The sequence below is a fragment of the Hemicordylus capensis genome, chromosome 5, assembly GCF_027244095.1.
Source record: "Hemicordylus capensis ecotype Gifberg chromosome 5, rHemCap1.1.pri, whole genome shotgun sequence".
NCBI classification, from domain to species: domain Eukaryota; kingdom Metazoa; phylum Chordata; class Lepidosauria; order Squamata; family Cordylidae; genus Hemicordylus; species Hemicordylus capensis.
The window spans coordinates 179,456,487-179,470,843 of NC_069661.1; the positions used below are offsets into that span (position 1 = coordinate 179,456,487).

Here is a 14,357-nt window from a genome sequence, read left to right on the forward strand (position 1 = left end):
TTCTGCCCCTAAGGCACATAGTCATACATGCAATACTCTGTAAAATACACTGGGAAGCACCCCCTTCCATGCTGACATTCTACCTTCATAACTGGTTTGATTGGCTATTTAGAATATAGAGGGCTTGTTCACCTGAAGCTACATCTTGGGTGCCGTTGCCAGCTAATTTAAGGTTTTAAGCTCTGTCCTCCAAGGAAATTACATTAGGGTAGTGCTCTCCTTCTCCTCGTGCTGCGTGTCTCCTTTGTGATGAAGGGAGACCACTTGTGTGTCTCCCCACCAAGTTTCCAGACAAACCACTGTTAAACTTCTGCTAATTCTTCGATATCTGTTTGCAAACTTCCGTTCACAAATTTCCTCTGATCTGAGCCTTGTCTTCAGGATCTTCTGGCAAACTCAGTCCTTCAGGAAGGTGACCCCTTCCACAAGCTGAGTCACTCACCTGGAACTAATCTCCCACTCAGATGAACTCCCACTCAGACTAATGGCTCCACTCTGTCGAACACCCACAGTTCCAGGCAGCCAGAAATCAAACCCTAGAAAATTACTAGCCCTAACAAACCTAGCTTGTCCTTTCCCCTTTATTTTCTTGTTTATTTGTTTATTTATTTCCTTGCTGTATTTCCTTGCTTTGTATCTTCTTTAGGAGAGAAATACAAAGCTTGTTGCCTCCTCTGTCTTCAAGATCTGCTGGCAAACTCAGTCCCTCAGGTACTTGTAGGAGCCATAACCAAATAACACCTGTGCGGCACAGGAATGGAATACTGACAATGTTTTTAGATGCCAGCATCAAACAAGACTTCTTGGCAACCACGATTTTTCCGTGCCTATTGTAAATAAGAGGAAGCTTCAACATCAATTAATCTAATGAAAATACCAAGTAAAACTATGTTATGGTATTGAAAGCAACCTGGATATGCAATTTATTACATATCTACTATAACTGAAAAATTACTTAACAATTAAAACAAAGATACAAATATAAATACCAATTTAAAACAACTTAAAAAACAATTAAACTATCAAAACAATTAAAACCCTGAAAACCAGGTATTAAAACAATTAAAACTGATTAAAAACCCTGAAAGGCCAGGCCAAACAGATAGGTTTTAAGGGCTCTCTTGAAGGACAGCAAAGAATCAAGATTACAAATTTCCGCTGGGAGTGCATTCCACAGTCCAGGAGCAGCTACAGAGAAGGCCCGCCTCTGAGTTGTCACCAAACGAACTGGTGACAACTGGAGACGGACCTCCCCAGATGACCTTAACGTGCGGTGGGGATCATGTAAAAGAAGGCGCTCTCTAAGATATCTAAGGTTCTTAGAGACATGAGTTAAATCATTAAAGTAATAATAGTTGCCATTTATTTTCAGGATATTTCTCATTTCCTGGGGAGAGAGGCAGATTTCAGAAGCCCTGGTCGAAATTCTTCTCAGGAGTTCCTAAGGTAAAAGACAAAAAGAGCAGAAAACAGGCCATGTTCACCTCACCTAACCCCCTTTTCTTTGCATAGTTGCTCCCTTTTTTTTAAAGGGGGAGAAAAATAAAAAATAATTTCCATCTATACTGGCATGTCGGGGATGTGCGAATCGATTCAGGTACAAATAGATTTGTACCCAAATCTAGCTGATTTAGGCGATTTGGAGACAGAACAAATCACCCCTGTTGTCCATTGGCTAGATTCAGGTCAAAATCGAATCACGCCAGATTCTATTCGAATCAATTTGAGTTTCGGATTCCTCCTATCTATTTCCCCAGATTCCCAGCTTTCATTTTTAAAAAAGCTAAGCTCTAGCTCTTGTAGAAGTGGAGTTATGGAGTGAAATGCGTGGTCACTATTTTTCAAGTGCTTGGATTCTTTGGGGTATAATAACTTTGCCTTAAAGAATCTCTATGAGGATTCATTACACACCTTCATTTCTTCTATTCATTTTGACTCTCTTTGCAGTGCCAAATGTCAACTGCCATGTGCCAACTGCATCTACCTCCCATCCACAAGGCAGTGGGGTACTACTCAGTTTATGTTCTAGGAATTTTTTTCAAGTGTTTAGATTCTTTGGTGTCTAATAACCTTTCCTCATAATGACAACCTATGGGGATTCATTACCTAGCAAAGAGTCTAAACACCTCAAAAAATCCTAAACAATAAACTGAGTACCCTGCGGGTTGGGGGTAGTTGGCACATGAGATGCCACTAATTCCCCACCCCCACCTGCAAAGCAGTGGGGTCAAAATGAACAGAAGAACTGAAGGTGTGTAAGTAAAAGTATAAGCATGCATATGTATTCAGTACTTGGTTTGGGCCCCTTTTGCAGCAATTACTGCCTCAATGCGGCGTGGCATGGATGCTATCAGCCTGTGGCACTGATGAGGTATTATGGAAGACCAGGATGCTTCATTAGCGGCCTTCAGCTCTTCTGCATTGTTTGGTCTCATGTCTCTCATCCTTCTCTTGGCAATGCCCCATAGATTCTCTATGGGGTCAGGTCAGGTGAGTTTGCTGGCCAATCAAGCACAGTACACTGTATACTTTTCAGAGGTCCGATATTGTTCTATTCTTCAATCCTTGTCTTCTTGGTTCCATGTAATATTCTAATTTTCTGAGATTGTGGATTTGGGGTTTTCATGAGCTGTACGCCATGATCATCACAATTATAACAAATTAAGGCTTGACTTATCTCGCTTTGCATGTAATGCGTCTGTCTCATATATCAGTTTCACCTTTTAATTTGCATTACTGAAATTAATGGACTTTTGCACGATATTCTAATTTTCCGAGTTTCACCTGTACTGTTTTAAATTAAATCCTGCTTTTGAGTGAGTTCTCTACCCTGATTAGGCAAGCTAAACCACAAAACTAAGGGAGGTTATATACGTTTGTGACATTAGTCTTCTCCAATGCATGTCTCCCATCATTAATGTAGCCTTCACTGCATGTAAGATTTGTCTGTGTGGGGGAAAGTTTGCTTTTCACATCACATGACATTTCTGGAACTACCCTTTTCAGTAGGCCTGTGCATGTTTGCAAAAGTTGGGCTCAGGTCCAACCCAATCAGACCCAATTCCACAAATGTTGATTCAGAGTCCTTTGGACCCTTTAGTGGTGTCAGGATCAGGGTTGGGGTTGAGGTCACCGCCCCCCCACAAAAAAAAAGTCTAAAAAGGAAGCTCGGAAAGCTATTCCACAAATAGGTAAGGATGGTCAGAATCTGGATTTAATTATTCCAACCATCCTTTGAATTTAAATTATTTTTCAAAAGTAACTGGGAAATTGTACTCACTATGAAAAGAAGAATAAAAGTAATGTAATATCAGAGAATCACAGGGGAAGTGATGTAACATCAGATATTCTAAGGGAAAGTGATGTATAGGTGAAACTCGGAAAATTAGAATATTGTGCAAAAGTCCATTAATTTCAGTAATGCAAATTAAAAGGTGAAACTGATATATGAGACAGACGCATTACATGCAAAGCGAGATAAGTCAAGCCTTAATTTGTTATAATTGTGATGATCATGGCGTACAGCTCATGAAAACCCCAAATCCACAATCTCAGAAAATTAGAATATTACATGGAACCAAGAAGACAAGGATTGAAGAATAGAACAATATTGGACCTCTGAAAAGTATACAGTGTACTGTGCTTGATTGGCCAGCAAACCCGCCTGACCTGACCCCATAGAGAATCTATGGGGCATTGCCAAGAGAAGGATGAGAGACATGAGACCAAACAATGCAGAATTGCTGAAGGCTGCTAATGAAGCATCCTGGCCTTCCATAATACCTCATCAGTGCCACAGGCTGATAGCATCCATGCCACGCCGCATTGAGGCAGTAATTGCTGCAAAAGGGGCCCAAACCAAGTACTGAATACATATGCATGCTTATACTTTTCAGAGGTCCGATATTGTTCTATTCTTCAATCCTTGGCTTATTGGTTCCATGTAATATTCTAATTTTCTGAGATTGTGGATTTGGGGTTTTCATGAGCTGTACGCCATGATCATCACAATTATAACAAATTAAGGCTTGACTTATCTCGCTTTGCATGTAATGCGTCTGTCTCATATATCAGTTTCACCTTTTAATTTGCATTACTGAAATTAATGGACTTTTGCACGATATTCTAATTTTCCGAGTTTCACCTGTATATCACAGAATTCTAGGGGGAAAGCTAGAAATCAGCTGCTTCATTTTTTAAAAATGTGAGTAAGAAAATGGGCTAGGATTTTTTTTTAAAGAAATAAATGCATGGGCAGGTGGAGAATATATATATATATATATATATATATAGAGAGAGAGAGAGAGAGAGAGAGAGCACCACAGTCATGAAAAGAAAAGAAAAAAGAGCAGACTCCTGCTGCCATTCGGAACTCCTGAATGATTTGCTTTTTCCTGAACAAGGTTGGAGAAGTCCAAACTGAAATGGACTTCGCTAGTTCTGATCAGGAACTTCTCCAACCTCCTTCAAAATGGCCCATATCAGGCCATTTTTTATGTTTCCAGCCCAACATTGCACAGCTGTAATTTGCAGTGCTTTCAAATGGCTCCAATTACTGGAACTGAAAACACTGTTTCAGCATTTGCTACATCTGCAGTTCAAATATCGAGGTGTAGTTCAGCCGGTACTGATCCTTGGTGTAGTGGGCTAATAGGAACCAGTGTAGAATCAGCATGAACTGTACAGTCCACATGGCCAACTTTTTATGCCTCTTCATTATAGCAGGGGGAGAGTAACTAGCCCTATCCACCCCAGCACAGTACCTCCAGTGACTGTTGCTGGTGTCTATCTTATGTTTCTTTTTAGATTGTGAGCCCTTTGGGGACAGGGATCCATCTTATTTATATATTATTTCTCTGTGTAAACCACGCTGAGCCATTTTTGGAAGGGTGGTATAGAAATTGAATTAATAAATTATTATTATTATTATTAATGATAATTAATAATGTAAAAAGATCACACAGATTGACTACAAACAAAGGCATGACAAGGTAGCAGGGATGATACATTGGAACATCTGCAAAAAATACAAGCTACCTGTAGCCAAAGATTGGTGGGACCATAAAATTGAAAAAGTTGAAGAAAATGAAGATGTAAAAATATTATGGGACTTCTGACTACAAACAGACAAACATTTGCCACACAATACACCAGATATAACTGTAGTCGAGAAGAAAGAAAAACAAGTCAAAATAATCGACATAGCAATACCAGGGGATAGCAGAATAGAAGAAAAAGAAATAGAAAAAATCACAAAATACAAAGATCTACAAATTGAAATTGAAAGGCTGTGGCAGAAAAAGACCAAAATAATCCCAGTGGTAATTGGCTCCCTAGGTGCAATTCCAAAACAACTTGAAGAGCACCTCAACACCATAGGGGCCACAGAAATCAGCATCAGCCAATTACAAAAAGCAACTTTACTGGGAACAGCCTATATTTTGCAACGATATCTATAATAACCAAAGACTCGATAACCAATCAATAACACCTGTCTGACTGTGTAAACAACAATAATAATAATTCTGTACTGCAGTACTCCACAGGGAATTTAACAAGTTATTGTATGGACAATATGTACCCTTGGTGAATCACATTGAATTTACCTACAACTAAGAGCCAGTGGACATATTGTAGTTAGCACAGAGAAGCCATTTAAAATTGTTTCACATGGCAGTTGTCACCACATTGTAAATTACATGACTGCAATAGTTTACCATATGATTTGCCTATGGAACCACAAGAAGCTCCCTTCACCAAGAGTCATTGGTGGTGGGATGAGTCACATTACTATCTTATCCTGCTAGAGATACGATGCACAAAGCATTTTACAGTTTTCTCCATATAGTGGTAATAATATAGGCACCAGAACTAAGAATTACACATTTCATTGATATGGAATTTTGATAGCTATAATTCTATTTATGGGTATAGAGAAAAAATATGTTTGATATTAAATTTAAATTATGTTTATCTACAGTCTGATTTTAGAATTATGGTTCTAAGCTATTATGTGATTTTGTTTGTTATGGCTTTAGTTTATGATGACAATGATTGCTTTAGTTTATGACGACAATAAAGTATGACGACAATGATGAGTGAAACTATGAATCAGGATTGAAGCTGCAAACTGGATGAAAAGTAAATATCTCTCAACAAAATAATTAAAAATGATGCTTAAACTATTCTGCTTTTCATAAAACAAATTCAGCTTAAACATTTGACAGAAGCAGTATCCAGAATAAAGAATGAAAATGAATTATTATTAGAAAAGCAGACAAATAGAAATGGTATTATTACATTCAAAAACAGCATATATCATGTTTTATAATGGAACTGTAATAACTTTTAAATCATCTCGTAAAACCATCTATAAAAGTAACAAGATGTATTGTAGAATCACACCATTTGAGGCAAATGTCGGCGTATTATCTTTCACACAGTATCTTTGTACGCTTTTTAAAATCTTTCTGTATTCTGTCTGTAATATTTCAGCGTTTCTTTTCTGCCTTGTGAAGACACCAGCATCCACATTCTGTGCCACCAAGAAAAGTTAGCCTAATCAAAGGTATCACCTTAGCTTCTTTGGTTGTGATCCAAAAAAGCAGAACCGCTCACACAACCAAGGCTTCCCCATGGTCAGGTCTGGGAGACAAAAGTTCTTGCTGCACATATGCAGCTTTACCTTTCCAAGGTCAGCAGTGAAAATCCTATTCAGTCTGAAATGTGATATTTGGGTCTCATTGTCTGGCAACAATACCCCTATCAATCCATTTTTTCTGTAGAATTCATACAGATAAAAATATAGTTTCAAGCAGTTTTTTCTAACTAAAAAAATAAGTTGTCACCACTTCCTTTGATAATAATAATGAGCCTAGGCTACCCCACACTATAAACCCATGAAAATGAAGTCTCTTTGAAGTTCCTCCCTGTCTTTTCCTATTGTGGCAGGTTCAGCTATATAGAATTATATGCAGAGCTCATCCTTGAGTTGATGGCTGTGAGATTGTTTCGGTCAGCTATGCAAAGAATATGTGGGAAGGGTTACATTTTGGAAGGAATACATGATTGCTTCTGTAACACAGAGCTTGGAAAGTGAAGCATACAATTTTTCATCAACTATAATTAGTGTGGAAAATATAAGATGGTATTTAGCATACATGAAATTTCTTTTTGTATCTATTATTTAGTTGAAATGATCTGTTTACCAATTAAGTACATCAGCAGGGAGACATAGTCTTTGCATCTCACACATCCATTCATCCACTGATGTAGCCTGGAGCGATGATGATCAATTATTTAGCAAGGCATTTTAAGCTGCACCCATCCTTTCATAGCATGTCATCAGCCGGATTGCAAGCCAGCAAAAGAAAGAAAGAAGAAGAAAACCAATATAATATTTCCTGAGCAGATCTGAAACTTCAGTTGCTAGAGCAGACGTTCAGTTGAGTCATTAGCATTTCTACAAGATAACAAGTTAATATGCTATGCTTCAGAATAAAAGGCATATGCTGATTTCCAGTTGTCCAAACACACAGCCTTTAATTAAATAAACAAAGACACCCTTCAGTCAGTATCTATTATAACATATCTTTGTCTCCAGACACAATAGCATACAAATATGACTAAAAGGAAAGAGTCTGAAATTTATTGGGATTCTTATTTGGAGCAGTAATCAGTTCACCTTCTAAAGCTGCAGACTTTGACCTTGGAAGTGAAATTGTCATTTTAGTAAGGTCAAGTTAGTGGGATTGATTTTTTTTTTAATGTACTCCTCCTCCAACACATACACATTGTTCTAGTCTTGAACTGATTTTTATTTGCATTAATACAATTTAATAACAAGATTAAAAAATGACCTCAATGATATACATGGACAATGGAAAGGTACAAATAACACATCCTTCTCTCTAGCAACTAAAATTCTGTCTTTAAAAAGACTTTGAAACTTGAGACAGAACTCAGGGGAGTAGCAAGGTTGGATTGGGCATGGGCCTAGGGACATAAAGTAAAGGTGGACCCCTCGCTTCTTTCCATTTTTTTGGAAAGGAGGTAGGGGGTGAGAGAGGAGCAAGTTGTCATTCAGCTGCTGGACCACCTCTGCCTAAGAGGCCCAGGGACATCCCTCCCACCCCACCCTTCAGTTATAGCTACACCCCTCATAGACAATCCAGAGCTAAATTTGGCTGCCACCAAGAATCCCTCTTTATTTATTGTTTTTATTATTGATTATATTTTCATCCCACCCTTCCTCCAAGGAGCTCCAAGCAATGTAGATCATGCCTCCCATTTGTCCTCATAACAGCATGCAAGAGAGTAGGCTGAGAGTGACTGACCCAAAGTTAGTCAGTAAGCATTGTGGCTGGGTGGGAATTTGAACTGGGATTTCCTCGGCTAAGACCAACACTTGAACAAACACTTCCTCCTGTGGTGTTTTTGGTTAATCCATTCCTTGATTTTGAATGGGGCTTTAGTTACTTGTTTTCCAGTCCTGGAGTAGAGATGGAGCTAACAAAGAGCCAGCAGCAAGAGCATGGAAAAGCAGTCTGCTCTTGCCTCTCTGTACATAATGTCAATTTCATTAAACTATTAATATTCCTGATTCTACTCCACTGGCTTGTCCTTGCATACCACAACTATTTCTTCTGGATTCTACACCTCCCATACAGCTATGTGTGTTCAAAGCCCAAGCATTACTTTCAGCACTGTGAAATAATCACATCAGTTATGAGTTTCCTGAATTAAAATAAATCACCTGTTGTCAAGAGGTAATATTAGAAACCCAGTTCCTATCAAGAACCTAGAACCATAACCTATAACCTCTTATACCACTATTTTCTTGACCAATTATCTGACGCTTTCTTCTGCTTTATTAAGCTTATGAGATTTCTACTAGTGCATTAGTAGATACTCAGTACAAATATATTGATTGGGTTTTAATAAGCACAAATGATCCCCAAATGCGCTAAGTGGTGTTCTTTCTCGATGAGCATATATTTCCGAAGACTCCCACATGCTCCATAAGGAGCTGCTAACAAGTTTCCTGAAGTAAATTATCTGCAATTATTTCATTACATTTCATCTTATAGATATATTGCCATTGTTGTTTAAACAGTGCTGTAATGAGTGAACCAGAAGTGAACCCTGTCCTGACTGAGAGGCAGTGACCTCTGGGGATCAGCCACTCAACACACAGTGGCCAAGACCTAGAGGGCCTGGTGGCAGGAAGTGAAGGCTGTCTTCATTCTCAGAAAGAGCTGGGAGGGATATGAGAGAGGATGGGTGGAAGGCTGAGTGAGCCGCAGCAATGGAGCTTTTTCTGCCTCATAATCAAAAGCTACCCTGAAGAATTCTCTCATGGAAGGACATCTGCAAATCCTTCAGAGACAGGATTACAGGAAGCTTGAAACCTCTCCTGAAGTTTGGGGTGAGTTTCAAGGGGGAAGGAAGCCCGGACTTTTGGGCTTCTGAAGGGTTTAGCGAGGGAACAGTTTGTTAGAGCGAGTTAGATTTCTTTCTTTTTGTGCTATGCAGATCCTTACAAATGGCTTATTGCACAAATCAAGGCAAACTGAGCCAATGCTCTTTTCCAACTAGGGCATTGTAAACGTCTCTGTAAACTTTCAAGGGGGCTTTTTGTATTTTCTTGCATTTATGTTCTATGCAACTGGGTTACCACAATTTTTAAATTGTGCCACCCCAATATCATCTGAGGGTGCTTTCTGAAGTATTCTTGTAGTTACTGAATGTTCTTTACCTGTAACTTAAAGCTGAGAGAGCCTCAGACTGAAGCAGTCTGTCTTATTTTGAATAAAGTTTTTCTTGTTTTGTTCTTTGGACTTTTCCTGCCTCTGGATGGATTTTTAACTCAGGAAAAAGTGGTTTTACTCTGGTGCAAACATGCCTCAATGTTAATTGTTCAGCAACCTAACAAGTTTTCTCACCACGTGGGAGCTGCACGTGGAGGGGGTTTTGTATTTGGTAAACAAAGGAGAGTTTCCCTGGAATTTCGCCCACACCAGGGAGGAATTAAAATCTGTTGAAAACTGGGCGTGGTGGCAGTGATATGTCTACCAAGAAATGGTTAAGTTATAAAGCAACAGCCTTTGTTGAGCAAACATGGAGGGAATGATTCAGCATTTTTATTTCCCCCATGTGGGCTTGCCTTGAGACAAAGGCTGGGCTTAAATCCACTACCTGCTACAAGTGCCATTAACTTGTAAATCTGTGTGAAATTACAGTCCCAAACGTCAGTGGGATTTGTGTCAATGAGACTTTCCTAAACCACTGAAAATTCACAATAACAACAATAATCCATACAAACCTACTCATGTTGCTTAGCCCATCAGCAGTGCACAGTTGAATACATTTGCATATGTTCAAGATTTATCATATTATCCTAACTTCATTCCACAGCTTCTCAACATTGGGTAAATTTGACTTATTCTTTAATAACAGCTTATTTATCTTTTGCAAGAAAAACATATCCAAGGTCATTATAAAACAATCAAGATATCTAAATATAAACTTCTTTCTCTCTATGGGATCAACATAGTCACTGCCAGCTGACCTCCACTGTTGGACAAACCCAAAGCAGAACCTCCCGAGATGACCTCAGAGGGCAGGCAATTTCATAGGGAGTCAGGTGGTTCTTGGGAACAAAGATGAGAACAGGATCAACCTCTGCAAAATTCAGCAAAAACAAAATCAAGAACAAAAACAGAGCTCTTCAAAGGTTGACTGGCTCATATTTTTAAGCTTTTTGGATCCAGGTTCTCTCTTGCTTCTACTCTGTAACGAGGAAGACTGCAATCTTATGTACACTTCCCTAAGAGTAAGCATCACTTAACACAGTAGGAGTTACTTCTGAGTAAATATGCATAAGATAGGTCTGCAAATCTGTTTAAGGTGTTCAACTGGATTGGTTGATGGCCAAGACCAGAGAAGAAATATACTTCTTCCCAAGAGATTTCTTGGGGAAAGAGACCTAGAGGCAGCATGGTGTGGAGTTTAGATTGTCAGACCTGGGAGAACCCAGGGAGACCTGGGTTCAGGTTCCTGTTCATTCATGAAGCTCATTGGGTGCCCTAATCTACCTGTTGTAAGAGTAAATTGGCAGGGGTGGGGGACACCATAAATTCTGCTCTGAGTTCCTTGCAGAAAGTTGGATTAAAATATCATAAATGAATTTAAGCTATAGCAGAGTGCAGGGACTAAAAAGACAATGTCAGGGTGCTCTGCATTTAAGTAAAAATGAGAATGAATTTATATTCCCTCAGGAGAATCCCAGAAACCCAGAGGGAGTTAAGGGTGTACCTGGCTAAGAGTCTCTTTTCAAAAATTTATCTCGCTCCCCTGTCAGCCAGGTTGTGTCCTCATTTCTTAGGAAGAATATTACCACAGCCACCTCCAATATTATGCAGGAGTTCAAATGGGGATGGACTAGTTCTTTGAAAGTTTGGATTAAATATTGAGTGCTTTGTGAAAAAAAGATACAGAATGAGGCTTAAACAAAAGCTGAGGTTAAAAAAAACACCTGAGTGTACATATTTAAGCAAATTAAAATGTTCAAGAAAGGACAGAAGATAAGAAATATGACTTTTCTCAGTTGATAGCAATCGTTGCTTGCTTATTGATTGATTGATTGATTGATTGATTGTTAAATTTATATACTGCCTTTCATTAAAACAATCCCAAGGTGGTTTACAGCAAAACCTAAAAACAAGATTGTAAAAAAGACACAATTAAAATATTAAGCTAAAAATATAAAACAAATCTGATTAAAAATTTAAAACACAAGCATAAAAGCAATACAAAGTACAAGGAGCGGCAACAGTGACAATCATATTAAAGCCAGGGTAAAAAGCCACGATTTAACATGGTTTCTAAAAGCTGTGATAGAGGCTGAGGAGCAAATAGCCACTGGGAGAGCGTTCCAGAGTCTGGGGGCAGCAACAGAGAAGGCCCTGTCCCGCATGCACGACAGCCGAGCCTCCTTCATTGCAAAGTTAAACCAAGAGGAGATGTAAACGGAAGGTTGATGTAGGCTTTTTGACAATTTGTGATAAATATTTGTTCAAAAATTGTTATCTCAGATACTATAGTCAGGAATTGTGTGTCAATTGTGTATGCCTAATCAGTTAAGTTCCCTACAGGATATTTGAAAAAGGTGAAGAGGCAAAGAATAGGTGAAGTGTAAGTGAATCAAAGAGGGTCATGGAAGCAAACCTGTGTATGGAGAAAACGGGCTGCTCAGGCAATGTAGGGAGCAAATGTGGGGTAGGCTGGCAGTGGGAGTGTGGTGCTGACAAGTCTGACCATGTGTTCCTAGATGTGCTCACTACAATGTATGAGTATACATTTGTTTGGGGGGAAATGAAAGCTAGAACCAAGTGTAGTCTATTTTTCATTCAAATACATGTCAAATGGGGCCACTCTCTAATCAAATGAATGCCAAGAGTAATGAATGAGAACAAACTGCATATATTTCATTTTCAGAACAGGAGGTGGGTGGGCTTGTAACATGGCCAAGTGGAGGGCTTTTAACATTTACATTGTTTTAAAAGTGTAAAAAGAACATCAGCTTTCCCTTCCTAGCAAGATCCTAGTGGCTGCTGTGTTCTCCAGCACAGTGCCTTGGATTTTGCATAGATCCAAGTCTTGCAGAGTGAAAAACAGCAACCACAGTGGGTGCAACCATGCTTTTTTAGTGGCTGCCATTTTTCTACAATTCCACAGACCCATGTTGGAGGGAAACATTACTATTGCTGGCCGTTGCTAGGAGGTGGCTGCAGTGAGAGCGGCTGCTGTACTTAAAACAAAAGAGAAAACAATACTTAAACAAGAAGTTCTGGTAAGGACTAAACTGCTTACTTCCATTTCACGATAATCTTAATTGATAATTACCATCTTCACAAGTTAGCTCACTTCAACCGCAAATGTTCATGTATCCACCATCTTGAATTGGGATGGATGACATAATCACAAGCTATGCCTTTGAGGTGTCCCTATGTGTCCCTATGACTGTACCAAATTTGGTTCAATTCAGTCCAGGCATTGCGAAGTTGGTAGCAGGGTACACAAACACTTATGGACAGGCAGACAGACGGAGACACACAGAGCTGGATGATCTCAGTCATAAGCTTACTTTCCTTAAGGAAAGTAGGGTAAACATTGAAGGGGGAGGCAAAATTAATAGTGAATAATTCAACCAAGAGAAATGAAGAAATAGCCAAACACAAATGTAAATACACACACACACACACACACACACACACACAGAGGGAGGGGGCTGTTGGACTTCATGCTTCTGTTATTTCCTACCCATGACCATTCTCAACACACTGAACATCTGAAGAGGGCTGAAGTTGCAATAAAGACATAGAAGGCATTATGAGAGACCATGAAATAGGAAGAAAACAGGAAACAACTTGCACAAGAGAACTGCACCACAAATGTCTCATTTATTATGTATTCTGAAAAATTATATCCCACTTTTATTTATTTATTTATTCATTCATTCATTCATTCATTTGATTTCTATACTGCCCTTCCAGAAATGACTCAGGGCAGTTTACACAGAGAAATAATAAATAAATAAGATTGACCCCTGTCCCCAAAGGGCTCACAATCTAAAAAGAAACATAAGACAGAAACCAGCAACAGTCACTGGAGGTACTGTGCTGGGGGTAGATAGTTAAAGATTCAAAAGTAAAACAACCACTTAGTCATTGATCTATAACTTGATACTCTTATCTTTAAATTAACTAAACAACTGATTTAAAATATGTAAAAACTGGAAACAGGAACCCTGGTATTATAGAGTTGTCTAAAGGCCTGTGTCTAGACATAGTAAATTTAGTTCATTGACCTCTCTGATCAACCTAACGATATGCATCTTCTCATCAGCTACTCCAGAGAATGCCATCTTACATGATTCATTAGTCTCTCCTCACAAATGATTCAGAATCAGATAATAGCAACTGAGTATATTCTTAATCATCTTAGTGAATTTGGTCCAGATACATAGGTTTTATGTCACAAAACTGCAGTTACTGTGCTCTAGGAAAAGAGAGAACACAAAGATAGCAGAGGAAGGCTGCAATTCTATGCACACTTACCTGGGAGTAACTCCCATGCTTAGGTTTGCATCTCCAAATAACAAAGTATTTCACCTCAGTTCAATGTTCAAATAGAAAACTTTTTAAAAAGTTATGATAATGTCCAAGCTGTAGATATCTAGAGTCTAGCTATTACACCATGTCCATTTACAATTCTATGTATGGGATCTGTGGACAAAAGCTAATCAGATCCACATGAACCTCTTATCTGGTGATTCTCACTGTGTTCCAAATAGC

At 38.8% G+C, this 14,357-nt stretch overlaps 1 protein-coding gene across 6 annotated transcripts in view; it reads left to right on the forward strand.

The window, feature by feature from the left end:
- Nucleotides 1–14,357, forward strand: part of PPHLN1 (periphilin 1) — a 116,027-nt gene that overhangs the window by 15,079 nt on the left and 86,591 nt on the right. For 5 of the 6 annotated variants that reach the window (XM_053252700.1, XM_053252702.1, XM_053252705.1 and 2 more), the window contains one exon: nt 1,373–1,446. The exons of the other annotated variant lie outside the window; for it this stretch is intronic. The gene's annotated coding sequence lies outside the window, so the exon portion shown is untranslated. The remainder of the gene's footprint in view (nt 1–1,372; nt 1,447–14,357) is intronic. 6 annotated transcript variants of the gene reach the window in all.